A 22,414-nucleotide genomic window follows, 5' to 3' on the forward strand; every position below is an offset into this window, starting at 1 on the left:
GTCCACTGCCTGTTCAGCTGCCTTCAAAGAAAGGGGCACTGTACCTTTTCGGATTGCAAAGGCCACTTCAGCAATGGTGCCATATTGTCCTGGCCTCAGAGAATGCCTGTTGCTAAAGCCACAACCACATTTGTCTTAGCAAGAATTGGTAGTCCTTTGTTTCATGTCCTGTCTGTCCATTTTGTCCTGTTTTTCAGCAGTTGATTCGAGGACACTTTGTTGTCCAGTGGCTAAATTTTGCGACAATGAAAGTTAACTCCATATGCAGTTTTCTTCAATGCCCATATCTTCTCTGAAGTAGATTGGTGCTGCCAGGAGCCCACATGTCTCATAGTCATTAAAAAAAGAAAAAAATCTAAGTTATTAAAGTATTTTGAATGCCATATTCTGTAGCTCTCTGAAAGGTTTGAAGATGACATATCTAAAATGTATCTGCTTGACCTTGAAAACAGACCTAATATGACTACAACTTCAATTGTAATACCTAACTACTAACTTTCATTTCTTTATATCCTAATAGTTGATAATAATAACATTAAAGTATTAGCAAATTGCATTACATTGGTAAATGAACTGTATAAGTACAATGTCTTGAACATGATTAGAAATATACGTATAGCATTTTCTAACAATCTCAATCTCAATATATATAATTTGTATACAATACACAAAAATCCAATCCAGTGCCTGGCTAGCTCAGTTGGTAGAGCATGAGACTTTGAATCTCAGGGTCATAGGTTTAAGCCCCACATTGGGCCCCATTTGTAGCCAAAGTTTTCCTGTGTCCACCTGGCTCCTGCAGCCACTCAGACCCAAGTAAATACACAGAGATTTATATTACTTATAAACTGTATGGCTGTGGCAGGCTCCTTGCTATCTAGTTTTTATGTCTTAAATTAACCCATTTCTATTAATCTGTAAGTTGCCACATGGCTTTGGCTTACTAGTACTTTACATCTTGCTTCTCATGGCAGCAGTGGCTGGCAGTGTCTCCTGCCTCTGCCTTCCACTCCCAGAATTCTCCTCTCTGCTTATCCCACCTATACTATACTTCCTGCCTGGCTACTAACCAATCAGCATTTTATTTATCAGTCAATTAGAGAAACACATTCACAGCATACAGAAAGACATCCCCAGCACCCAACAAGGTAAAATTTTCTTTCCTTCTTCAAACATTCTTTCTAAGGTATCTGCATTTGAATCAGCTAGTAGAATATCATCCAAGTAATGATAAATTATAGATTTAGGAAGTTGTTTATATATTACTTCCAGCAGCTGTCATACAAAATATTGGTACAGGGTTTGGCTATTTAACATTCCCTGTAGGAGAACTGTAGCTAGAGTTTTTCTGCCTGGCCCACAGTCAGGACAAATCTCTCTCACCTGCCAGTCCCACAGCTGCTCAGACCCGACCAAGTAAACACAGAGACTTATATTGGTTACGAACTGTATGGCAGTGGCAGGCTTCTTGCTAACTGTTCTTACAGCTTAAATTAATCCATTTCTATAAATCTATACCTTGCCACATGGCTTGTGGCTTACCGGCATCTTCACATGCTGTTTGTCATCGTGGTGGCTGGCAGTATCTCTCTGACTCAGCCTTCCACTTCCCAGCTTTATTCTCCTCCTTGTCCCACCTATACTTTCTGCCTAGCCAATGGCCAATCAGTGATTTATTTATTGACCAATCAGCAACACATTTGCCATATAGAACATCCCACAGCAGAGAACCTTCCATTAATATCTGTTGACTGGCTGAGAATTATTATAATTAGGTACCATGAAGGCAAAATTTTCTCTGCCTTTTTCTTGTAAGGGTATTGAGAAGAAACAGTCTTTTAAATCAATAACTATAGAGGCCATCATTTAAGTAACAGAGTGGGCAAAGGAATTCCAGATTGTAGAGAGCCATTGACTGAATTACCTTGTTAATTGCTCTTAAACCTGTTACCATTTTCCACTTACCAGATTTCTTTTTAATAACAGGAGAATTCTAAGGATTGGTTGATTCTTCAATATGCTGAGCATTTAACTGCTATTGTACCAACTGTTCTAAGGCCTATAGTTTCTCTATTGTTAAAGGCAATTGATGAACCCATATAGGCTTGTCTGTTAACCATTTTAAAATTAGAGCTATTGGTGTCTTTGAAAGTTCAGCAGCTCTTGTGCCCTGTCCTTTTATAATCTGGATCATTGGTGATTGTTCTTTATAATACCTCCTAATATTTCTCTCAGAAACATGTGCTTGTTTCTGAGGTTGGAGGAATGTTAATCTGGGTATTCCATTGTAATAAATCATGGCCCCATAGATTCATAGCTATAGTAGCCACATATGGCTTTAGTTTTTCTCTCTGTCCTTCTGGCCCTATACATTCGACCCATATTGAACTCTATTTCACTTGAGATAGTGTTCCAATCCCTAACAGCTGAACATTTACCTCCTGAAGAGGCCAATTTGGATGCCAAGATTCTGGTGCAATTATTGTTACATCCACATCTGTGTCTATAAGACCTTTAATGAGAATGTCATTTATTTGTATTTTTAATTTTGGTCTTTGTTCATTTATAGAAGTTTGCCCAAAAATTTGCTTTATAGTTTCTCCTGAATTTTTTGTTCTCTCTGACATAGCTGTTCTATCACTCTGAGAAGTTTTTTTTTTTTTTTTTTTTTTTACAATAGGCATTTGGTTATTTAATTGCTCTGAGAAGGGGTTTCTTTTATGATGGCAGGAAAGGACTAAACTGAATTTGCCATGGGGTCCTGCGAGAGGCTCCTCTGGGAGTTTTTTGATGGCAAAGGCAAAGTATTGCCTTCTCTGTCTCTTGTTGATCTACATTCGTTAGTCCAATGTTTGCCTTTACCACATTTTCTGCATAATCCAGAAGGGAGGGGCATTTTGTTGCCATTGTTCCTTGAAAAAACATTGTTTCTAGAAATGCTCTGTTTACAGTCCCTTTTTACGTGACCTTGTTTACCACAAATAAAGCATCTGACATTGTTATTTTTTTCTGACCTCTGAAAATCACCTCTCCTATCCAATTATCATCATGATCATGAGATTCAATATTAATTGTATCTCAGGTCCATTCCTCCAAGGGTGCTATCTTGCCTTTGATGGCCTAATTACCATTTTGCATTGTGCATTAGCATTTTCAAAAGCCAGAGATTTCAATTATTATCTGTATAGCCTCTGAATTTGGTATCATTCTAGTTACTGCTGAGGTCAGCCTTTGTAAAAGATCCATGAAGGTTTCTTTTGGGCCCTGCATAACTTTTGTAATTGACTCAATTTTCTTTCCTAATTCCTCAATTCTGTCCCAAGTATTTAAGGCTGGCATGTGGCATATAATTAGGGTGTGGTCATCATATAATGATTGTCTTTGTACATCAGCATAATCGCCTTCTCCAAGAAGTTGATATTGGGAAATTTCCATACCTCTAGCCCTACATTACTTTTCTATAGTCTTAGCCTCCTCTTTATACCAGGTTTTCAATTGTAGCTGGGTTCCTGTGGTAATATTGTGTTCCCCAAAATTTTGTGCACCTTAATAAACTTATCTGGGGTCAGAGAACAGAACAGCCATTAGTTATAGAGCCCAGAAAATTGTGGCACACATGCCTTTAATCCTAGCATTCCAGAGGCAGAAATCCATTCGGATCTATGTGAGTTTAAAGCCACACTGGAAACAGCCAGGCATGGTGACTCATGCCTTTAATCCCAGGAAGTGAGCCTTTAATCCCAGGAAGTGATAGCAGAAAGCAGAAAGATATATAATGCATGAGGACCAGGAAGTAGGCTGGTTAAGCTTTCAGGCTTTCCAGAAGCAGTTCAGCTGAGATCCATTCAGATGAGGACCTAGAGGCTTCCAGTCTGAGGAAACAGAATCACCTGAGGAATTGGCGTGGTGAGGAAGCTGTGGCTTTTTCTGCTTCTCTGATCTTCCAGCGTTCACCCCAATACCTGGCTCCAGGTTTGTTTTCATTAAGAAGACCTTTTAAGAGTCATGCTACAGGTTCCAGCCTCTAAAACAGTTGTAACCAAATCTTTTCAGTCTTGAGGGATATTCTGTTACAAGTTGATCATGAGTTTAACATCTGCTTTACAAACAGAGAATGTATACCATATGAGACTATTGCTTCCTTGAATCTCCTTAAATCTAACATTTGCACAGGAGTCCAATCAGCTCATACACAGCCTTGAGCATTTGGCAGTTCCTGTAAGGTTACTGGATAGATTAAGGTTGGCTGTTTGAAAACCTTAGGCTGTTTCTCTGTAACCATATTATGCAATGCTGAGATTGGTTCACCTTTAAATTCTTCTGTCTGGTTCTGAATATTTCTATTATCTGTTTTAACAAGTTTTTCTAAAACTTTTATCTTGGCACTCATATTAACCAACCTTTTTAATGATAAAACAAAAATGATCAAACTAATATTCATAATTGACATTATGTAAATCCCATCATCATTAATTATCCTCTCATTTAATTGTTCCATTTTCAGACCACCTAATGTATTATCAAACAGAGACCAAATTCTCTCCATTGTAAAATTGTTTTCCATTTTTTTAATGTGGGAAAAATTCTCTTTTAACTAATTTCTCCCTTTAAGATATCTTAATTGACTTACCAACTCTGCCAACTGCATAGAATAGTAGAAGCCCAAGGGAGTTTCAAGGCAGCTACCTAGTATGGTAGCAGTCTGAGATGGGGATCCAGAGAAAGCCCCCAATCTACCAGGAGAGAAGAAGCCAAAGATATTCCAACCCATATGAGGTGGAGACTCCAGCCACGTGCAGCTCAGGCCTGAGCCCCAGGCAAGCAGCTTTTTCATGAGTTCATGCCACAAATGTTGGGTCACCAGATGTAACACAAATTGCTAAATGGTCTTATTAATAAAATACAACCCAGAGTCAGATATTGGGGTGAAAACTGAGAGATAAGAAGAATAGAACAAGACAAGCCACAATTTTTTTTTGTGTGTGTGTGTGTGTGTGTGTGATTTTTTCAAGATAGTGTTTCTCTGTGTAGCCTTAGTGCCTTTCCTGGAACTCACTCTGCAGCCCAGGCTGGACTCAAACTCACAGAAATCTGTCTACCTCTGCTTCCCGAGTGCTAGGATTAAAGGCATGCACCACCACTGCCTGGTCACAAGTTCTTACCTCTAGGAAATCCTCAGCCCAAGAGAGAGCTACTTGCTGTACACTCATGTCTATATATCTTTCTATGCCCTACCATCTTACTTCCTCTCTCTGCCCAGCTACATCAGATCCTATTTCCACCAAGCTCTATTACTTCCTGTCTGTCTGCACAGACCTCCAGACCTCTATGGTTAGTGCTGGGATTAAAAGCATGTGCCACCATGCCTGGCTCTGTTCCCAGTGTGGCTTTGAACTCACAGAGTTCCTGATTAATCTCTGCCTCCCAAATGCTAGGATTAAAGGCATGTGCTACCACTGCCTGACCTCTATATTTAATACAGTGGCCGGCTTTTTCCTCAGATCTCCAGTCAAACTTTATTTGTTAAAGCACAAACAAAATATCACCACACATCTACCCATACTATTCTCTAACAGGCACCATTAGCATTCTACTTACCTTTGAGATATTTGGGATAGAGTTCTCCCTTATCTAAATTCTACTTTGTGACTTAATTTCTCCAGAGAATGGGTTAATTCTTATAACATCAATCCTATTATGATCAGTTCTACTCTTCTACATCACAGTTTAGCAATGGAGTGTTACTCTATGCAGGAGATACAGTTTACAAGCTCCACAAAATTAAATCTGGATAGATCCTAAACCTAAATGTTAAAACTGCAGAAGTTCTAGAAGATACTAGAAAGACCAGAGGTCTCTCAGTTTGGCAAATTGTCTTTATGCCTTCCATAGAGAGAATACAAGTACTACAGGCATCAGCATTTCACAGTGATGTCAACAACAAGGATATTTCTAAGGATAGTCCTGCTCCAAGTGCTCTGTGCAGATGCAGACAGCAGAGTTGAGGTTATTCAGAGGCTGCCTCCATGGCCCAAGGAGTTGCAAGCACCATGAAGGACCACACAGAACCAGCAGGAATATGATAAACTCTGTGTCTAGCCACTGGCTCCCACCCAACCAGGGTAGGACCCACCACACCAGCTCCCATGGCTCAGCTGGCTGTTCCACCTAGTCTGGGGACAACAGCTCCTCACTCACCATGATCTGCCACTCCTCCTCACATGGGGACAGTGGTCCCTTGCTCACCAAGGCCAGCCACTCTTCCCTGTCTGTGGAGAGCAGGCTTTTACTCACTATGATGTAGCTGCCAAGCTGACCAACACTCTCCCCATGATGGAACCCAAGGCATAACACACAGGACAACTTCTGATTTCTGAAGGAGACAAGCTGAGCCAGAAGTCTGGTTCCCAGAAGTATACTCTTATCTGACTGGTGGGTCCACTGGAGACTCTGATTGGATAGTGAGGCGTCAGTGACAGGCCGGTGAACTGAAGGCACAAAGCACAGTAGTTCCCAGTCCTGGCTTCCAATCTAAGGACAGACCTATGCCAGGTTGGCTGGAGATTTGTGCCAAATTCAACAGCAAGTCTCTTGTTAATGTGAACCAATGGGTTCAGTTTTGAAAGGAAGTATACAAATTCAGAAGGAAGCTAATTAGACAATTTTACACATGAGAAACACAGGGCAACTCAAGGACATTATAAACAAAGTCCACAGTGGCCTTGGGACTGAAAGCCACAGCCTCATGTATAGAAAGAGGTGGGTTCTCAGGATCTGAAGCCACCCCTTCCCCAAAGTCCCTGGTCTAAGGCCTTTACCAGCTCCACCAAGCAACTTCCTGCTTTTAGAGAACGAGTTCTGTTTTTTCTCAATACACCAAAGCCTTAGAAAAACCTTCCAAGGCCTATGCAGGTTGTCAAACTTAAGGGTTCCTAGTTTTCGGTGTCTTTTAGAAGTTCTGCACTTTGAATTTGACATTTAGATGTAAGATTCATTTGGAATTAATTTTGTGGAGGTTGTAAATGGCATCCCATATGCTGGGTACCAACTCCACTACTATGCTGTGATGTAAGAGTAGAACTGGTGATATAAAGGATTTACCAATGATTAGGAGATAGTCACACAAAGTAGAATTTAGTTAAGGGGGGGCTGCCTCTAAAATAACCCAAAGATAAGTAGTATGTTAACCAGGGCTATTAGAGATTAGGATGCTAAGATGTAAATATTAATTTACCTTTTATGCATACTGTTATTGGTCACATGTCTGTAATACAAAGGAGTAATGGGATGCTCATCCATGGAGAAGATAGAAAGACCCTCTGTGTAAAGATCTGTTTATAATAAGTTAGGGCATCATAGTTTTAAGAGGGATTTTTAGTTGTGTTGTACTGGAGGCTGTACACATCAATTCAATGATGTTTTATTATGTATTTCCTGTTTCTTTGAATTACCAACATACATCCATTAAAAACCAAAAGCATGGTTATAATAGTGATGTCATGTATTATATGAAGACTGTCTCGTGTTTTCTCTAAGTTTTAGTTTAACAGATTGTACCTAGGAAATAGTAACTTATTTCATTACCTTATACACAGTTTCTATTCAGCTGTCTTTTATTTAAGTCTTGTTGCTCAGCACTATCTTAATACAAATAATTGGCATCTTCCTATGATCAACTGTGCCTGCTTACAATGGATGGCCACCACCAGGTTTGCTGACTATTGATATTCCATCATAGAAGGAAGTTTCCCCTCCTTTTGAGTTCACAGCCTCTTTCCCAACCAACTGTATGTAATTCAGTTCTAATGACATGTGACCTTGTGTTTTAGGGGACTCTGGGGGTCATTTTAATTCGAACCACTACAGTATCCAAAATCCTGTATCTCCTCAACCATGTTCAGTAAGTAAGCTCAATGAACTCATTTCATCCCCAGGGTGGACTTGGGTGAAATTATATTTGCATTGTTGTTTGGACTTATGGGGATGGGATAAACATTGCCTTGTCCCCCTCTAATGGGGAGAAAATTCTCACAACAGACTGTACATATATTTGTTAATTCTCATGGAATTAGAAAAAGGAATTGGTACACAAAAAAAAACCTGTCAGAAGAATATAAACATGGAAATGGTACTAGGAAAGAACTTAGATGTATGAAAATGATAATGACTGGATGGTTCCAGAATAAAGAAGACTGGAAAGTTTTTGCAAGTTATGAAGGTCTGAGTTAGTTGTTTCAGGTACATAAAGGATGAGATTTAGAGATCATATATTATATTAAAGTTGGCAAGGTCAGATAACAACTATTTCAAAGACTGGCTAAAATGTATGTCAAACCAAAGTTTATTGAGTTATGTTTGGCTATTGAAATAGTATACAGTAGTTAAAAATACCAAACTGGTGTAAAACTGATCTTCTGGGTGTTTAATAATCATACTTGGAAGCTATGCTAATATGGTTAGAGGGAATAAAAGGGAGAATATATCTCCCCTTTCCCTACAGGGTCAATGAGGTCCCTGGGGACTAAGGCCATTGATCACTTGTTTTGTTCATGGAGGCCATGGAGACATCACTCAATGAATTTGAAATATTGTCTAGTCTAAAAAGGAGGGTCAATGAGGGAAAGATTTCCTCAAGGCTTCAAAGGAAGCCACAGTACTTAAGGTAATCAAAGCCTTTGACTTATCCTCACATTGATGGACAACTGGTAAAGGAAAGGCTAGAAGAGTCTGAGATTCCTCTCAAACCCAAATGACTTTTAATGACTAGTTGCTCAACTGGCCTTAACAGCACAGAAAGAAATATTAATTTTGGCCACCTGCATAGTCTTCAAGCACTCAATGGGAAAGTTTAGCCAAAGACTAAGAAAATTGGTAACAACACAAGGAATTACACTCCACAGACATTTGATGTAAGTCTTCATGAGATATTATTTAGACAACCAATCTCACTGATACTTTCTTCTTCACAAAACGATGTTGCCCAGATGTGAGACATCAGATCTTAGCTCAGTGAGCACCTTCCCATAGCCAAGGAAGACAAGTCCATGATTATTTTATCTCCCGAATTAAATGATGCTAAATACCTCTTCTCCCCCTATCCAGAAGCCACATGGGAAGGGTATCATGCTGACTTTTAGCTGATTAAACCAGCTATGACAGGGTGTGAAAACTCATTGTGGGCTCATCACTCTGGAGACCAATTGTAGAGGTAAAAGGGGAAACATCTAACAGATGAGGGCTATTGTGCACCTGTTTTTTGTTTTGTTTTGTTTTGTTTTTTGCCTTTTTGCTGACCAGTCAAGGTCCAGACTAGACTGACTAACACACTTGGTTTTGGAGGCTGGAAATAGATGGTAGAAATAATGTAATTATAATTCCCAAAATTATGTTAAGAAATTGAAACAGGGATCTGGATGCAGAGATCCATGGCTAGGCCCTGGGTGGATCTCTGGGAGTCCAATTGGCAAGAATGAGGAGGGTTTGTATGAGCGAGAATTGTTGAGACCAAGGTTGGATAAAGCACAGGGACAAATAGCCAAACGAATGGAAACACATGAACTATGAACCAATGGCTGAGGGGTCACCAACTGGATCGGGCCCTCTGAATGGGTGAGACAGTTGATTGGCTTGATCTGTTTGGGAGGCATCCAGGCAGTGGGACTGGGTCCTGTGCTCATTGCATGAGTTGGCTGTTTGAAACCTGGGGCCTATGCAGGATTGCTTGGCTCGGCCTGGGAGGAAGGGACTGGACCTACCTGGACTGAGTCTACCAGGTTGATCTCAGTCCGCAGGGGAGGCTTTGCCCTGGAGGAGGTGGGAATGGGGGGTGGGCTGGGGGGAAGGTGAGGGGGGCAGGAGGGGGGAGAACAAGGGAATCCGTGGCTGATATGTAGAACTGAATTGTATTGTAAAATAAAAATTTAAAAAAAATTAAAAAAAAAAAAGAAATTGAAACAGGATCTGGCCCAGAGCTCCCATCTGGACCAGAGGTGAGTGACTGGGTTCATACCCAGGGAGGCCTGCCCCTAGGTCCCATCCCTGGGCCCCAGCCATTCCCAGGGAAGACCTGCCCAACTCAGCCCCAGTTGCTGGCCAGCTGGCAGGGCTCCTGCAGGAAGGTTCCCCTTCTCCAAGACCCCCCAGCAGACCCTGCAATCTACACACCCTGCCCCCACACCCATCCTCTGAGACCCCCCACCACTTCCTGAGACTTAGAGACCAGCCCCCAGCTCCCATCTGGCCCTGAGCTCCCATCCAGCCCAGAGAGCTCCCATCCAGCCCAGAGAGCTCTCATCTGGCCCAGAGAGCTCCCATCCAGCCCAGAGAGCTCCCATCTGGCCCAGAGAAAGAGAGAGCTCTCATTGGACAAAGAGCCATCATTGGACCAAGAGTAAACTCAGGAGACAGGGAATCTGCCAGCCCTGATTAGACCAAGAGTGGCTTTCTGAGAAGTAAAATCTGCCACCTCTCATTGGACCAAGAGAGGTTTCCTGAAATGCCAAATCTGTCAGCTCTGACTGGACCAAGATCGCTGATAAGACCAAGAATGAACCTGTGAGTCACAGAATCAACTAGCTTGGGTTGACCCAAGAGCAGCTTGCTGAGACACAGAAGCTGCCTGCTCCAATAAGACCAAGAGCTGAGATTAGACCCAGAAGGGCCCCCTGAGACACAGACACAACAAACACAGAGTGGACCAACAGCAACTCACTCAGACACAGGCACTTCTTATACCTATTAGATGAGGAGATGGGTAGACATCAAGGCAGAAGTACATACAACAACATAAAGAGCAATACAGCATCACCAGAACGTAGCCCTCCTCCAACAGCAAGACCTGAACTTTACAAGGTGGAAGAAGCAGAAGAAAGCAACCTTAAGAATAGCATCATGAAGATGATAGAGGCCTTTCAAGAAAAAAATCAAAAATGAAATTGAGGAAAAGATAAACAAAAAAGTGGAGGAATTCAATAAAGAAAATGAGAAAAAGTCAAACAAAAAATGGGAAGAACTCTATAAAAAAATAGAGGAAAAGACAAATAAAGCAGAAGAAAACAAATCCCTTAAAGAAAACCACAAAAAAAGCAATGAAACAGGTGAGGAAAGCAGTCCAAGACCTGAAAAGGGAAATAGAAACAATGAAGAAGACACAAACAGAAGAAATGCTGGAAATAGAAAATCTGAGTAAACGAACAGGAAACACAGGTGCAAGCATAACCAACAGAATATAAGAGATGAAAGAGAGGATCTCTGGTGTAGAGGATACAATAGAGGAAATGAATTCATCAGTCAAAGAAAACACCAATGCCAAAAAATTATAACACAAAATGTCCAAGAAATCTGGGACACCATGAAAAAAACCAAACCTAAGAATAATAGGGATAGAGGAAGGAGAAGAATACCAACTCAAAGGCACAGAAAATATATTCAACAAGATCATAGAAGAAAACTTTCCCAACTTAAAGAAGGAAATGCCTATGAAGATACAAGAAGCCTATAGAACACCAAACAGACTAGACTCCACAAAATAGTCCCCTTGCCACATAATAATTAAACAACTAAATGTACAGAATAAAGAAAGACTATTAAGAGCAGCAAAGGAAAAAGGCCAAGTGACTTATAAAGGCAAACCTATCAGAATAACACCCGAATTCTCAATGGAGACTTTGAAAGCCAGAAGGACCTGGACAGATGTAATGCAGATGCTAAGAGACCATGGATGCCAGCCTAGACTAATATACCCAGCAAAACTTTCAATCATCATAGATGGAGTGAACAAGACATTCCAAGACAAAGCCAGATTTAAACAATACTTATCCACAAACTCAGCCCTACAGAAAGCACTAGAAGGAAAATTCCATCCTAAGGAAGTCAGATACACCCACAAAAACACAGGCAATAGATAAAACCACAGCAGTAAACCCCAAAGAAGAGAAGTACACACACACTACCACCAAAAAATAACAGGAATGAGCAATCACTGGTCATTAATATCCCTTAATATCAATGGACTTAATTCACCTATAAAAGACAAAGGCTAACAGAATGGATATGAAAGCAGGACCCATCTTTCTGCTGCATACAAGAAACACACCTCAGATTCAAAGATAGACCTAAGAATAAAAGGCTGGGAAAAGTCTTTCCAATCAAATGGTCTTAAGAAGCAAGTGGGTGTAGTCATGCTAATATCCAGCAAAATAGACTTCAAACTAAAATCAATCAAAAGAGATCAAGAAGGGCATTACATACTAATCACAGGAAAGATCCACCAAGATGAAGTTTTAATTCTGAACATTTATGCCCCAAACACAAGGGCACCCACATATGTAAAAGAAACATTGCTAAAGCTTAAATCACATATAAAACCCCACACATTAATAGTGGGAGACTTCAACACCCCACTCTCACCACTGGACAGATCTGCCAAATTGAAACTTAACAGAGAAATAAAGGACTTAACTGATGTTATGACTCAAATGGACTTAATAGTTATCTACAGAACATTTCATCCTAACAAAAAAGAATATACCTTCTTCTCAGCACCCCATGGAACCTTCTCTAAAATCGACCACATACTTGGCCACAAAGCAAATCTCAACAGATACAAAACAATTGGAATAACCTCCTGTGTTCTATCAGACCACCATGGTTTGAAATTAGATTTCAACAACAATAAAAACTACAGAAAGCCTACAATCTCATGGAAACTGAATAATGCTCAACTGAGTCACCAATGGGTTAAGGAAGAAATAAAGAAATTAAAGACTTCCCAGAGATCAATGAAAATGAATATACCACATACCCAAACTTATGGGACACTATGAAAGCAGTGCTAAGAGGGAAATTCATAGCACTAAATGCCTACATAAAGAAGTTGGAGAAATCTCACACTAGTAACTTAACAACACACCTGAAAGCTCTAGAACAAGAAGAAGCAAAGTCACCCAGGAGGAATAGACACCAGGATATAATCAAATTGAGAGCTGAAATCAATAAAATAGAAACAAAGAGAACAATACAAAGAATTAATGAAACAAAGAGTTGGTTCTTTGAGAAAATCAACAAGATAGACAAGCCCTTATCCAAACTAACCAAAAGGCAGACAGAGAGCATCCAAATTAGCAAAATCTGAAATGAAAAGGGAGACATAACAACTAACACTGAGGAAATCCAGAAAATCATCAGGTCATACTTCAAAAACCTCTACTCCACAAAACTAGAAAATCTAAAAGAAATGAATAATTTTCTGGATAGGTACCACATACCTAAGTTAAATCAAGACCAGATAAACTATTTAAATAGTCCAATAACCCCTAAGGAAATAGAATCAGTCATTAAAAGTCTCCCAACCAAAAAAAGCCCAGTACCAGATGGTTTCAGTGCAGAATTCTACCAGATCTTCAAAGAAGAGTTAATACCAATACTCTTTAAGTTGTTCCACACAATAGAAACAGAAGGAACATTACCAAACTCTGTCTATGAGGCTACAATACCCTGATTCCCAAGCCAAACAAAGATGCAACAAAGAAAGAAAACTACAGACCAATCTCCCTCATGAACATTGATGCAAAAATACTCGATAAAATACTGACAAACAGACTCCAAGAACACATCAAAACAATTATCCACCATAATCAAGTAGGCTTCATCTCAGGGATGCCAAGAGTGGTTCAACGTATGAAAGTCTGTCAATGTAATACATCATATAAACAAAAAAAACCCACATGATCATCTCACTAGATGCTGAAAAGGCATTTGACAACATCCAAAACCCCTTCATAATAAAGGTCTTGGAGAGATCAGGAATACAGGGAACAAACCTAAATATAATAAAGGCAATTTACAGCAAGCCAATAGCCAACATCAAAGTAAATGGAAAGAAACTCAAAGCAATTCCACTAAAATCAGGAACGAGGCAAGGCTGTCTGCTCTCCCCATACTTATTCAATATAGTACTTGAAGTTCTAGCCAGAGCAATAAGACAACATAAGGTGATCAAGGGGATACAAATTGGAAAGGAATTAGTCAATCTTTTGCTATTTGCAGATGACATGATAATATACATGAGTGACCCCAAAAATTCGACCAAGGAACTCATACAGCTTATAAACACCTTCAGCAACATAGCAGGATACAAGATTAACTCAAAAAAATCAGTAACCCTCCTATATACAATTGACAAACAGGCTGAGAAAAAAATCAGAGATACATAACCCTTTACAATAGCCATAAATTATGTAAAATACCTTGGGGTAACTCTAACTAAGCAAGTGAAGGACCTGAATGACAAGAACTTTAAGTCCCTGAAAAAAGAAATTGGAGAAGATGTCAGAAAATGGAAAGATCTCCCATGCTCATGGATAGGCAGGATTAACATAGTAAAAGTAGCAATCTTACCAAAAGCAATCTACAGATTTGCTGTGGGATGTATGGCAAATGTGTTGCTAATTAATCAATAAAACACTGATTGGCCGTTGGCTAGGCAGGAAGTATAGGCGGGGCAAGGAGGAGAATAAAGCTGGGAAGTGGAAGGCTGAGTCAGAGAGACACTGCCAGCCACCACGATGAGAAACAGCTTGTGAAGATGCCAGTAAGCCACGAGCCATGTGGCAAGGTATAGATTAAAGGAAATGGATTAATACAGTTTGAAAGCAACATAAGTCTCTGTGTTTACTTGGTCGGGTCTGAGAGGCTGTGGGACTGGCAGGTGAAAGAGATTTGCCCTGACTGTGGGCCAGGCAGGAAAACTCTAGCTACAAATGGCATCCAACGTGGTGGCAAGAGTTTCCACCTAAAAACTGAGAAAAAAGATTCTAAAACGGAGCTAAAACCAGCTTCCTAATTGTCTCTCTCAAATGAGTGGCAGCTGCCAGTTGGAGCTACTGGCGGGAATGAGGCCTCTGCAAGTGGCACATTAAGCTGCATGGTGGATTTAGACTTTGCTAGTACAAAAAAAAAAGAGGTTTCTGGACTACAAGCTGCTTGGATAAAAGCATAGACCCATGACAGCTCCCAGAGCTGGTGGTAAATGTAGCCATGTTGGGAAGCTGAGGTGGGTGGAGCCAGCAGCCACAGCTGCTGCAGTTTAAAGCAATAAATTCACAATAAGACAGATTCAGATGTAATAGTTAACAATGTATGTAAAAATGTACGTAGGCTTGAAAGAGAGAAAAAGGAATATATACAGTTATATAAAGAAATAAATAGTTTTTAAAAATAAAGTCTTTAAAGAGACAGTAAAGGTAGTATAAAAAAAAAGCCACGTAAAAAATGGATATTACACAGAGAATCTGGATTGTGTTGTCTTTGGGATTTTTTACTGCAGAAAAACATTTGATTGTAAAAGCTGTTGAGTTATGCCAAAATGTATACTTTAAAGATACCTTGACTTCAAAATTTGGATATAAGGATATGTTGCTTTGGAAAAGAGTTTCTTTTGTTTCCACAGAAAGCCAGAGGCTATGGATTTGTTCCAGATTAAGATACATCAGGTTTGACCAGCCAAGACCCCCTGAAGGTCTCCGATGACACCATGGCCCAGATGATCCAACATCCAGAATGGTTTGAAGGCATCTGGCTCAGATGATACCGCCTCATGGACTATTCCATAATTCTAAAATTTTCTTTGTTTCCCCATAAGATACAGCGCCCCCTTCCAGCAGGAAGTAGTAAGAGAAGCTATGCCCAAATTCCCAAATTATATGTAATTTTACTTTGTTAAGGTTAAAACCTTCCTTTTTGAAAAAAAAAAAGGGGGAAGTGCTGTGGGATGTATGGCAAATGTGTTGCTAATTAATCAATAAAACACTGATTGGCCGTTGGCTAGGCAGGAAGTATAGGCGGGGCAAGGAGGAGAATAAAGCTGGGAAGTGGAAGGCTGAGTCAGAGAGACACTGCCAGCCACCACGATGAGAAACAGCTTGTGAAGATGCCAGTAAGCCACGAGCCATGTGGCAAGGTATAGATTAAAGGAAATGGATTAATTTAAGCTATAAACACAGTTAGCAAGAAGCCTGCCACGGCCATACAGTTTGAAAGCAACATAAGTCTCTGTGTTTACTTGGTCGGGTCTGAGAGGCTGTGGGACTGGCAGGTGAAAGAGATTTGCCCTGACTGTGGGCCAGGCAGGAAAACTGTAGCTACACAGATTCAATGCAATCTCCATCAAAATACCAACACAATTCTTCACAGACCTGGAAAGAACGATACTCAACTTCACATGGAAAAACAAAAAACCCAGGATAGCCAAAAGAATCCTGTACAATAAAACAACCTTTGAAGGCATCACAATCCCTGACTTCAAGCTCTACTATATAGCTACAGTAATAAAACCAGCTTGGTACTGGCATAAAAACTGGCATGTGGACCAATGGAATTGAATTGAAGACCCTGACATTAATCCACACACCTATGAACATATAATCTTTGACAAAGAAGCCAAAACTGTACAATGGAAAAAAGAAAGTATCTTCAACAAATGGTGCTGGCATAACTGGATGTCAACATGTAAAAGGCTGCAAATAGATCCATATCTGTCACCATGCACAAAACTTAAGTCCAAGTGGATCAAAGACCTCAACATAAATACAGTTACTCTAAACCTGATAGAAGAGAAAGTAGGAAGTAGTCTTGAATGCATTGACACCTGAGATCACTTCCTAAATATAACACCAGTAGCACAGACACTGAGAGAAACAATGGGAAAAGAACTTCACCAACCCCACATCTGACAGAGGGCTGATATCCAGAATATATAAAGAACTCAACAAATTAGACATCAAAATGCCCAACAGTCCAATTAAGAAATGGGCTATAGAGCTAAACAGAGAATTCTCAATAGAGGAAGCTCAAATAGCTGAAAGACATTTAAGGAATTGCTCAACATCCCTAATCATCAGGGAAATGCAAATCAAAATAACTCTGAGATACCACCTTACACCCGTCAGAATGGCTAAGATCAAAAACACTGAAGACAGCTTATGCTGGAGAGGATGTGGAGCAAGGGGAACTCTCCTCCACTGTTGGTGGGAATGCAAGCTTGTACAGCCACTTTGGAAATCAATATGGTGCTTTCTTAGAAAACTGGGAATCAATCTCCCCCAAGACCCAGATATACCACTCTTGGGCATATACCCAAGGAATGCTCAATCATACCACAAGGGCACATGCTCAGCTATGTTCATAGCAGCATTATTTGTAATATCCAGAACCTGTAAACAACCTAGATGCCCTTCAACTGAAGAATGGATAAATAAAATATGGTACATATACACAATGGAGTACTACTCAGCAGAGAAAAACAATGACATTATGAGGTTTGCAGGCAAATTGATGGATCTAGAAAAAAATCATCCTGAGTGAGGTAACCCAGACTCAGAAAGACAAACAAGATATGTACTCACTCATAGGTGGATACTAGATGTAAAACAAAGGATGACTAGACTGCTACTCACAACTCTAGGGAGGCTACCTAGTAAAGAGGACCCTAAGAAAGACACAGGGATTGCCCAATGACAGAGAAATGGATGAGATCTACATGAGCAAACTGGAAGTGAGGGGGGAGTAATGAAGGGCAAGGGTCGGGGGAAAGAGAGCTTAGAGGAGCAGGAGATCCCAGCTGGATCAAGAACAGAGAGGGAGAACAAGGAAAGAGAGACCATGATAAATGAAGATCCCATGGGAATAGGAAGAAGCAAAGTGCTAGAGAGGTCCCCAGAAATCTACAAAGATACCTCCACAATAGACTACTGGCAATGGTCAAGAGAAAGCCCGAGCTGACCTACTCTGGTGATCAGATGGCTGAACACCCTAACTGTCATGATAGAACTCTCATCCAGTGACTGATGGAAGCAGAGATCTACGGCCGGCCCCAGGTGGAGCTCCGGGAGTCCAATCGGTGAGAGAGAGGAGGGATTGTATGAGCAAGAAATGTTGAGACCATGATTGGAAAAAGCACAGGAACAAATATCCAAACTAGTGAAAACATATGAAATATGAACCAATAGCTGAGGAGCCCCCATGGAACTGGATCAGGCCCTCTGGATAAGTGAGACAGTCGATTAGCTTGAACTGTTTGGGAGGTCCCCAGGCAGTGGGACCGGGACCTGTCCTTAGTGCATGAGCTGGCTTTTTGGAGCCTGGAGCCTATGCTAGGACACTTTGCTCAGCCTGGGTGAAGGGAGAAGGGGACTAGACCTGCCTCGATTGAATCTACCAGGCTGAGCTGAATCCCCAGAGGAGTCCTTGCCCTGGAGAAGATAGGAATGGGGGGTGGATTGGGGGAAGAGTGGGGGTGAGTGGGATGAGGGAGGACAGGGGAATCTGTGGCTGATATGTAAAATTAAATTAATTATAAAATTTAAAAAAAGAAAAAGAAAAAGAAAAGAAATTGAAACAGGCTTTATGACCATGTGCTCCAGAGACTAGGGATTTGTATTAGAGCACACCAAGGACTTCTCACACCTATTCTCTCAGGATGAATATCTTTAATCTGGAAAATAACAGTCCTGTTAGGCAGGGCCACACCATTTTATCCAGATCTTCTATTTTAGTTGAACTAAAGTAACTACAGTAATTTGGTTTTGTGAAAGTTCAGATCTTTAGATTCTTGATTGCCTGGTTTGTGGGAAGCAGGAAACTTATTGGTCATCTAACACTGATTACTTCAGTCCTCATTGCTAATGTCATCTACTGTCATAGTAAGAAAGCTTTTGCCGGGTGTTGGTGGCGCACGCCTTTAATCCCAGCACTCGAGAGGCACAGGCAGGCAGATCTCTGTGAGTTCGAGGCCAGCCTGGACTACAGAGTGAGTTCCAGGAAAGGCGCAAAGCTACACAGAGAAACCCTGTCTCGAAAAAAAAAAAAAAAAGAAAGCTTTCATTCTTTTTCTTGCCCATTCATTTCTGTGCTGTGACTACATCTGATTAAAGTTGGTCAGTGAACTCAACTATTGCACAGGTCCCTCTTCATTTGTAAGTTCCCAATGAAAGCCAGAGAGATTGGAGGACACTCACTCACGGTCTATATTTCCTACTCACTGACCAGTCAAGGCCCAGACTAGAAGGAGTGGCAGGACTGTCTTCACAGCCCTGGCAGCAGGGTCAGTGTTAAATAATCAAAGCAATTCTAAATTACATAGTGTGAAGAAAGTCTGAGCTACAGAAGAAACTGCTCTGAATAGAAATAACCAACCAAATCTGAGAAAAATGGAAAGAAATTCTTAATGACTGGGAAATACATAGAATAAAACAAATAAGAAATTAGAGCAATGATACATTTAATGAAAATCAAATTCAAAAGTGAAACTAATAATTGACTTTTTAAAAAAGATAAGTATAATTGAAAAACACATAGCTATCCTAACTTTGAAAGAGAGCAGGCCATTCTCTGGTAGAGGACTGGCATTACTAAAATACTGTTTGACCTTGCCCTATGTGCTGGGCTTTGTAACCTGACACACACAGCTATACCCAATGATTTGTGTCTCAACTCTCTGAGTTGACTTAAATGTGCTGAAAAAGATTGAATAAATCTGCAAAGGAGAGCCCCATAGTTGGAAATTCAGTATTCATTGGCTCAAGCTAACCTTCCCAAATTATACATCCATCAATCTGGTCTGCCTTTATTCACATGACATGAATTAATACATGATGGGAAGTTACAAAATAACTAACCCTGTCACAATCAGGTTATATTTCATAATGGTAACTCCAGCAGCTGATTGCCTATCCTATTTCCTGCTACAGTGTACACAAGAAATTATTCCTCCTATTCTGATCTAAATGCAGAAGCCATGCTTCACATGTAAATCTTTTACCTGTTACTGCAATGGACAATTGACTACATGACTCAAATGCATAATTTTAAAGCTTAGTGGTAGTACAGCACTTTAATTTAAGAGTTTAGTTTCTTTAATCAAGAGGACAATACGGTCATTGCCCTGGGAAGCAACACACTGGGATCAGGGTCACCTGAGTCAACATAAGAAAGACTGTCTTGGAAACATTTTCTTAATGGCTGGAGGTACAGATGTTCTAGAATTAATATCTCTTCCCAGGAAGAAATCACTACATATGTTTAAATAATTAATAAACAAAAATCTCTTTAGTAACAGCATGCATCAAGCTCTGGCTAATGCTAAAAGAGAAATCAGCCTAGAACAGATTTTGCATTACATATATGATATCATCCTCAGGTCTTTTTTAGGATCAGACCCCAAGTTATAATCTGAACAATTTGAATAGGAACAGGAGACTGCAATAGTAGCCACTTAGGCAGATGAAGATTTACAGAGAAAAATCTGTCTTTTAGATCATATATTATGATCTACAGTTAAAATATGTATTGATACATTTAAAAGATGTATTATTGCTTTTAATTCTCACTCATATAAGGGCAGAGAACACAAATACAAAAACATCAAGGAAAAGTCACCTATCAGTACTATGAATGCTGTTCTTAGATGAACAGTCCTGCTGAGCTATTCTAACCTCAGAATAAGGCTGCTTTTTACCTCTGAGCATGTTGTCTCAGAGGAAAGTCACAGTTGCTTCGATGCAAGACCAGAATGAGTTCATTTTACTCAGCCTTCCTGCTGTCTGCCTCAGGGGTGTTACATCACTGTAGAGAATTCCATGTTTTTAAACTTTTTAAATTTATGAATATTATTTGTTTGCCTGCAAGTGTCTGTGTGTAGTACCTGCAGTGGCCAGAAGAGGGCATCAGACCCCTTGGAACTGGTGTTACAGGAGATGGTTAGCTACTAGGTGGTTTTTGGGAATGAAACATGTGTCTTCTGTAACACCAAGCAGTGCTCTTAACTTCTAAGTCATCTCTCTAGCTGCTTTTTAATTTAAAATCTATTTTCATACATTTTAATTAAAATGTATTACATCACTTTCTCCCTTCCTTGTGTTCTCTCTATTCCATCCCAAATTTTCCCTTCCAATTTCTTCCTTATTAAGTATGTGTGATTAAGTATTCACATATATATGAATGAAACCTGCCGAGTCCATTCCTTTTGGTTGTGTGTATATGGTTTCAGAGCTGAAGACAAAGCACTGGATAAGCAATTGGGGCGCTCATCCCTTCCTGATGCTAATTCTCTCACCTTCAGGAGAACTCTACCCTTTAATGAGCATCAGGAGTCTGACCCCAAAGAGACCTAGGATTTGTTAGTCAGGAAACATTATCAAGAATAGAAAACCTGGTGTGTCAATACCTCAGCTGACACTTGCTGGAATTATGGCCCTGAAGTTATGGAGCTGCAGGGAAGACCCTGTCCTGAACCAGTCAGTCTTCCTTGGTCCTGTGGGCCTCACACCATACCCAACTGACCATGTTTACCTTGGATGACTTTGAAAGCTTGAAATCTCTGCCTCCACTTTCTAAATACTATGATTACAGGTCTGTGCCACCATGCCTTGCTGTGAGAGGGTCTGTATGTCAAATGTGTTGCTCTGATTGGTCAATAAATAAATCACTGATTGGCCAGTGGCCAGGCAGGAAGTATAGGCGGGACAAGGAGGAGAATAAAGCTGGGAAGTGGAAGGCTGAGTCAGAGACACTGCCAGCCGCCACGATGACAAACAGCATGTGAAGATGCCAGTAAGCCACAAGCCAAGTGGCAAGGTATAGATTTATAGAAATGGATTAATTTAAACTGTAAGAACAGTTAGCAAGAAGCCTGCCACGGCCATACAGTTTGTAACCAATATAAGTCTCTGTGTGTTTACTTGGTCGGGTCTGAGTGGCTGTGGATCTGGCAGGTGAGAGAGATTTGCCCTGACCTTGGGCCAGGCAGGAAAATTCTAGCTACAATGCCTTGCCTAGGCGGCTTCAACTTCATTTAGTGAGGCATTAGATGGCAGGATGGGTAAGATGAGCAGTTACACTTAACCATATTGAAAACCAAATATCTTTGTGAGCCTGGATTTCATCATCTGTAGAATAAGGGCAGAACAAAGAAAAAATATTACTCATAGTTGGAAGACAGGGGACTTTAAGGCAAGAGGGCTGCATTTGATGGAATCTTCTGTTACTGGAGTTAGAGCCAGAGCCTGTGCCCTGGTTAACCTAACCAGCCAAGCTCACCCACTCGTCCTTATTAAGCCATTTAAATGAACCAAGTGTGTGGTGGTATTGTGTTCCCCAAAATATTGTGCACCCTAATAAACTTAGATACAAAGGCTAGAAAATGGTGGCACTCACACCTTTAATCCTAGCATTTCAGAGGTAGAAATCCCTCTGGATCTCTGTGAGTTCAAGGCCACATTGGAAAGAACCAGGCATGGTGACACATGCCTTTAATCCCAGAAAGTGAGCCTTTAATCCCAGGGAGTGATGGTAGAAAGGAAAGATATATAAGGCGTGAAGGCCAGAAACAAGAAGCATTTGGCTGGTTAAGTTTTCAGGC

The 22,414-nt window shown here is 40.5% G+C and overlaps 1 non-coding gene across 1 annotated transcript; it reads left to right on the top strand.

The window, feature by feature from the left end:
* Positions 1 to 685: 685 nt before the first annotated feature.
* Positions 686 to 758, top strand: Trnaq-uug (transfer RNA glutamine (anticodon UUG)). The gene has a single exon. It is a non-coding gene; the product is annotated as a tRNA-Gln (tRNA).
* Positions 759 to 22,414: the final 21,656 nt, after the last annotated feature.

Source organism: Peromyscus eremicus, chromosome 3 (genome assembly GCF_949786415.1).
Source record: "Peromyscus eremicus chromosome 3, PerEre_H2_v1, whole genome shotgun sequence".
In the NCBI taxonomy this organism is placed as follows: Eukaryota; Metazoa; Chordata; class Mammalia; order Rodentia; family Cricetidae; genus Peromyscus; species Peromyscus eremicus.